Source organism: Struthio camelus, chromosome 13 (assembly GCF_040807025.1).
Source record: "Struthio camelus isolate bStrCam1 chromosome 13, bStrCam1.hap1, whole genome shotgun sequence".
NCBI classification, from domain to species: Eukaryota; Metazoa; Chordata; class Aves; order Struthioniformes; family Struthionidae; genus Struthio; species Struthio camelus.
The window spans coordinates 18863550-18870780 of NC_090954.1; the positions used below are offsets into that span (position 1 = coordinate 18863550).

Consider the following 7231-nt stretch of genomic DNA (forward strand, 5'->3'; position numbering starts at 1 on the left):
AATATTAAAAAGGAAACAATGACATTAGTAAAGTACTCACACTAAAAATGGATATGTCCAGAAAAACATGAGTTACAGGAAGTAACTTAGATGACACTTCACAGAATAGTAAACTATCCTTTTGGTTAGATGGCAGTTACGTAACTGGCAGCATTAATGATGACGCCTGTATATTTCTATATCACAAAAAGTCACTTTTGATTTGCATTTGGTTCTGTTACCAAACCGCTTTTCTGTCAGAGAGAGTAACAGTATTTAACTACTGAATTAATTAAACATCAGTGTAATAGATCAAATCAAAACTAATGTCAACTGATTAATTCATTGTTTCATGCATAATGCCTGGAAAAAAGCAGCTGAGAATAGAAATCAGCATTAAATTGCAGGTTGCTAATAACGGGTTTCTGAAGTGAACTGGATTTAAAATCCAACTGGCTTGTCTAGGTACCACTTACAGAAGAAAGTTAGCATTCATTTGAGTTACTATATACTCCAGCTTTTTTTAAATGATGTTTTGACAAACAGCTTGATAATCTTGTCATGAGACTGACTGATCTCTTAAGCCACAAAAAAATCCCAAAGTTGATATCGCACATTTATCCTGGTTGTCTTTGGCAATTATGTAATTCAAAATTTTGCAATTGTGAATTTAATCATGGATATTGGGAAGACTTGGGAGCCATATCAAATTTGACCTGATTCTTCAAAATAGGATGAAAGTCAGGAGAAAGGAAAGGGCATTGTCTAGGAGATGCTGTTCTGGCTGTAACATAAATTTCCACTACAGAGCTTGGCTCTGAATTTATCCACTGAACTTTGTATGTTTTTACACTTGGACCACTAACTATTACACAAATTCAAGTATTTCATTGTGAGGCTCTTGGCCTATCCAAGTGAATAAAAGAAAATGTAACAAATATAAATAAAAGTAATGGTACGTGTTAACTTTTCTGGTGAAGTGCCTGAAAATTTGCTTTTGAAAAAGACTGTCACATCTACTTGATAGATTTGCCAAGTAATCATTTCAAGTCCTGTAGGACAGCGTGGGATAAATGTTGCATGGCACTGCGTAGACGTAGTATATTGCTAAAGCAAGAATAAAAGTGGGTCCTGTTTCTACTGCTCTTCTTAGGCATTTTGAATTTAATATTATTAAAAGATGGTACAACTGGTTGCTTAAGAGCAGAATTGTTAGGTGCTAGCAGAAGGCACAAAACTTACATCCATGAGGTTAGAGCAGTTTTTATAGAATACAGTTCTTCACTTCTAGGATACTGTTAGAATCGGTGAGCAACTTGTGTTAAATTGATAATAGTTTCTTCTTTTGACCATATCTACAGTGGTACTACAACTGGAAAGATCTCTGTAATGCCAAATACATGTTATCTAGATGATACAGAATAGCTTTGAATAAGCAAATAAATGACCATGAAACAGCATGTAAACCATATAACTGGTAGATGGAAACAGCAGATCAGTCCACTGCTAAACCCAGGTGCCTACTTTTATATGGCAGAACATTATTTCTGGCCTTCTGCTTTGCTTCAGCTACTCAGGTCCTTCAATGAAATAGTCAAATGACCCAGCTGAACTATTACCTCCTTCCTTCCCAATGCTTTTCAAGCCCCAAGTGGGAACCAGTTAGAAGGTGGCTAGCAAACCATGTCCTTCTTGATTGATGTGTACAAAAAGCTAACAGAATTTAAGCAGAACAGACTGCACCTAGTAGGAAAGTAGTACAACAAAACTAGAAATAGAAAATGTAAGTGCGCAGAATGAGGCATATATTTGCAAATTTTATTTTAAACAGAATTAGAAGGAAAGGGGAAACTACTAAAGGAACAAAAGAATAACAGACCCAGTACTCCAGAAAGACTCAAACCATTGGTAACTACTACCAGAATGCACAAAAAGAAACTGAATACCTTTTTTTCCCCCATTTTGTTAAAACTGGTTCAGCATCTTACACAGGAAGCAGATTGGAAATCTGATCTCCCTTTGCCTTTTATTACTTAATCTCCCAGATAATCCTACTACAGGTTCTAATCCTACTGTTCTTCAAGTGTATTTTTTTCAAAAGTACTTTTTGCAACTCATGTTTATATCCTTAAAAAAAAGTAGGTATTTCTAAAAACTTAGCGTTCACTTCAACACTCTTCATGATTTTGTTTTCCCTTTTTTTCACCATTATGGAGCTTGTTCATATTCTTTATTTTGATCTGTAGGATTATATCCACTTGAACATTTAAACCTGTTATCATATATCACAGTTATACTTGGACTGGGTCTCTAGGCCCCATTTGTATTGACAGGGTTAACTCAGCACATGTGACTAACCCCTATGTTCCTTCTTCTGTCACAGTGGCCACTTCAGTTTTCTGTGAAAAGTGTATAACGTGAGTAAATATAGCCCAATTTGGGAATTTTGAAAGCAGCAAGAAGTGAATGATAACCACGATTAAGATTAAAAGATGGGAACGATGATGTTCTAAATTTAAGAGTCTAATATTACTCCATACTGAACCATCGTGTTTTCCTATCTCATGGGTTGCTCTCAAACTGTACCAAGTCCCATTTAAAGATCTGTAGGCGACCACACTTGAGGAAGCAGACTCTTCTGGGGAAATGCCATTCTTGGTAAATGGATCAGAGGCCTATTTCATGTGCTGCTGTATTGTCAGGCCTGTAAAACTCTGTATATGCCCTGTGACAGTGTTCCAGCAATTGAGTAACCCAGCACAGCTGTAACCCAGCACGGTGTTAATCCTGCATCACTGCTGTGCATACACTTTCTGCAGACAAGTCATGTTAAACATGAAGACACTAGTCTTACTCCTCAATTGAAGGAAATGGACTTGTTGAACTGGAAAGCTGGTAGTAAGTACATACCAAGGGAGAGATTTATTCCTTGAATATTATTGCTCTGCAGCAATACTGTAATTACCTACTGTTAATACTGCATTGTCACTGTATGTAAACACATGGAATAAATAATCTCCATGGAAATATTAATAAAATGGCTCTAGAACAAAATGTTGCACAGAAGTGCTGGCAAACTATTTAGCATTCACAGTTCATTAAAAGACCTGTTGTATCGCACGGCGATTACAGCCTAAGTGGAATTTGGGTGCTTATCCTACTAGAGTAAAATAACTGCTGATTGCATTACTAAAACTCCATGCCAAATTTTCTGGTCCATTTCAGTTAGTGAATAGTAGAAGACAAGAACCTACTTTTTAAGCTTTAACCTCGGAAATTCAAATCGCAATTTCTTTAAGTCATAAAACTTTTGACTTCTCTATATATTTGTTACTGTTCAATAATCAGAGATTTTAGCTACGAATGCTGGCTTTTGTAGATTATTAAGCAGCTGCAGGAGCAACAGAAAATGCTGTGTTAAAATCAGATACCAGAACTAAGCATTTAATACTGCATACACAAGAAATTTTTGAAGTTGGAGCGTGCAGATGAGCATGCCACTGCTTAATTTGTGCTTCTATATTAGTGACATAGCATTATGTAGAGCTAATAAGCAGTGGAAACTGCATACATTTCTATAAACTGTATGACAAATAGTACTATCATGTGCTCTTATTAAAGGTATCATTTCCTTGCTATAGTCAGTTTCTATGACACAGCTTAATTTAATTTCCTTCGCTTCTTATTTTGCTACTGTGGTTAAGGAGCTGGCAAAGGTTATGGATCCCAGGTTTATGATTTAGGGAGTAAGGTAAGGATGGACTATGAAGGATGCTTGGCAAACATGCTGCTTGTCAGCAGTTAAAGTGGAGGGAGTAAGTCATATGACAAACAGCAAAACTATGCTGGCTTTCAAATCCCTAGCTGGCAAAAGAAATTCATACTGGTTTACAAAGGGGATAAGTAGCATTAGATTAATAAGAAAAACTCAAAACACCTCTTTGTTAAGCAAGGATGACTGAAATAGTGGGATCATGTGATTTGGATGAGGTCAGTCGCTAACAGTTTAGTGAGGATTAAAAACAGTGTGCTACTTGCTCTCCATCTGTTGCTGTAATCATTGAGCTACTTGAGTTCTTTACAAGGCAGGGATTAGTGCTCTTGGGATTCACAGTAATAAACTAAAACATATAGACTTATGAATTCTATTTATTTGAAGGAGAAAGTGCCTCATCTCAAAAAATAGAACAGTTTAATGATATGCCAATTTAAAAATGTTGACGGGATTAAGTCTGGGCTTCTACGAGGTTGCGGTAACAAATAGAGAAACATGGCTTCAAACTGTGCAAAACTAAGTGCTCTTAAATACTGCAGGGCAAACCTAATGCCATAGCAAGTTTTCATTATATCAAACCCTGGATTTGTTGTGCCAAAATGACTTAAGCAGCTAGTAATCAGCTGCTTCGCAATAGGCTGCTGCTAGTCATTTGCTCGCTTCCTACAGCACTATAGTCAGCAAAATACTTGTCAGTACACTGTCAAAATTCACTGAGCAATTACCAGGTAAAGTCTAAGACAGACTTTTTAAAATATAATTTGCCTTTATGTACATAAAGGCAAACAAGCCTCCTCTTCAGAATAAACCCATCTACTTTCTGTAATCACTCCATTACTTTTGAAACGTTTTTGAAACGAAAGAAACGTTTGTCTGCTAGCATAGATAAGGCTTAAAAGATATGCACTTACATTTTATACAAGGTCAGAAGTGAGAAGTGCATAGATTTAATTACATTTAGCTACCTAAAATGTCAATAAATAAAAGCATACAAACTACATGCTTAGGAAACATTTATGAATTAGAGTAAGAAACGGGCTTCTAGAACCTCCATAGGAAAACATAAGCACTACTGAGGTCATATGCTGGAGAAAAGTTTCTATGAGCCAATATGTAGTTACACAGGCAAGCCACAGTGATGAAACAAAATCTAACCTGACATGAAACAGCAGAACTGAGAGTTTTTTCCTAGCTGAGAATGGGACAAAAGCATTTGACTCCATAAAGCCAAAATATACTACCACTGACAGACTTAATGACCATGTCATTGTATGTTCTTCTAAAAGGACCTAAAGTAAAATCTAGCTTCCTATAAACTGAAAAAAAGAACTCTGCTGTATAGGCAAACTGTAAATATTGGTTTTATTTAAGTATTAAATGTTTAGTTTGTCACATCAGTGAATTATTTTGTAGAATTCTGACAAGATGGTCACTCCACTTGGCAAATCTAAATTACAAATAACTTAGTAGCAACTGATGCATGTGTTTATCTATTCACAATTTAGTAGAAGTGAACTGTAAAACACTATCCTAGCTACTGCCAATTCAGTAAGGAAAAGGGAACAAGCTCTGACAATAACAGCAGCCTCTAAATAATGAATCAGTTGATTTGTAACTAAGCACCTAAGTCTGTTCTAAAGGCATAAATGACAATTCTAAGGAAAGGAATGTATAATGAAGTTTTCTTATGTATTTCTGGTCTTAAACATCAGCTGCTATCCATGACGGTGGATTATTTTTTTCCTAAAATAAATGAAGAGGGAAAAAGGCAGCTGCTGTTTTAACAGTTCTGTGATTTAGTATGCCACAGTGGATAACTGATCTGGTACAGTAATCATGTTAATACTTAGCTTTTACAAGGTGCTTTATATTTTCCAAGCTGTACCCACACTAACTGTAAGGAGAATTATATGGATTTGTTAATTAAGTCACTGTTATCCTTGTTTTAAAGCAAGGGAGGGGTGAGCTGGGGGTATTTGGAGTGGCTAGTCACATAGTGAATGCAGCTGAATCAGGATTAGAAACGGATTCTCTTGTTTCCTGCCCCTGTTTCAATCAACTTGTCATTCTTGCCTGTCTAGACCATTCTATATTTATTTTTTAAACCTATTTCTATTGAGAAAAGCTAGACCCACACATTTTGATAAAATAGTAGAATTATATATACTAATATGTGGTTCCAGCTATTTTGCTGGCATTCTCTGTAGAACTTGATACCATGTCCTTATTTTCCAAGCACCTTTTATCTTAAGACTTATCTATTTTTGTCCTGGTTGCTCCAAATAGGATTGTTACCTCTGCATTCCCTTATATCCTGTTGCTTGAATTCAACCTTGCAACACTGGAGGCATGTTTCTTTAAAGTCAGAGTTTGCTTTAAAATATTTCTACCTGTCTGACTTTTTGGGAGACACAGAAAGTTAACTATTTAAATGTTACTTTCATCCAATTTCTAGTAGCAGGGTGTACGTGACAGTACTGGCAACTCCTTTAACTCAAATTTGAATGCCATCAGCAATCACATGTAGAAGTGCAAGATCGTAGTCACTGGAAGATGTTCAGCAATAACCTGAACATGAATGCCCCAGGAAAAGCATACAAAGCAAGTAGGGCAGACCATCTACAATCAGGTGTAGAAAATGAAGATGAGTGGAAACTAGAGCAACCTAGGGAGAAAGAACAGGTTAGAAGTGTAGTTGACAGCTATGCTACAAATGCTACAATTTGGTGCATAACTCTCAGAAATTTGAAGGGCTAGCTATGGGCACGGCTGTGTTTCCTCTAAAGAAAGGCTTGGTTGAACGTGATGGTTGCGCTGCTTCCCCAAGGCTAGGCATCCTCGGCAGTCCCCACTGAAGGACGGTATTTCCTTAATGAGGAAAACGGTCTGCGGGACAGAGGTGGCACTTAGGGCATTCTAGTGTCAGACCAGTAATTCCTCTGTAAAACACTTCATGGGAGACGCAGTTTACCCTTGAACTTGGCAGGTCTCCTAGATGGCACCAAGCACTTGGTTGACTTCTAATCTGACCACTTACTCTGCACTCCTTCCTTGAGCGAGGTGGGACCACCTGCAGCTCCAGAGCTTGGGGCTCCATCACACCTCCAGGCTGCCACACACCTGCTGCGTACAGCCGGGGAACCGCAGCAGCGCTTCTGACTTTGGGGACTTCCCCTCCTTTTCAGAGCGCGCCCCACGGCGCCCGCACAAACACCCTGCTGCCCTGGCGTCGCCCTAGCACCTAGGCCAGAAGGTTTCCTCCACGGGTGGCCACGCTGGGCCTGTAAGCAAGCTCAACGGAGCGGCTGTGTGCTGTAACGAGCCGGGCGGGGGCACGGCACGACCGCCGCCAGAGAAGGCGCTTCCGCGCCGCACCGCCTCAGCCGCGCCGCACCGCCTCAGCCGCGCCGCACCGCCTCAGCCCGCGGCCGCTACCCCTCCCCCCGCCCCGCAGCACGCGCGGTTCCGGGCGGCGCG

At 38.9% G+C, this 7231-nt stretch overlaps 1 protein-coding gene across 1 annotated transcript in view; it reads right to left on the reverse strand.

Annotated features, from left to right (window-relative positions):
- Nucleotides 1-7190, reverse strand: part of SLIT3 (slit guidance ligand 3) — a 617690-nt gene extending 610500 nt beyond the window's left edge. Inside the window, exon 1 of the mRNA XM_068960054.1 lies at nt 6792-7190. The gene's annotated coding sequence lies outside the window, so the exon portion shown is untranslated. The remainder of the gene's footprint in view (nt 1-6791) is intronic.
- Nucleotides 7191-7231: the final 41 nt, after the last annotated feature.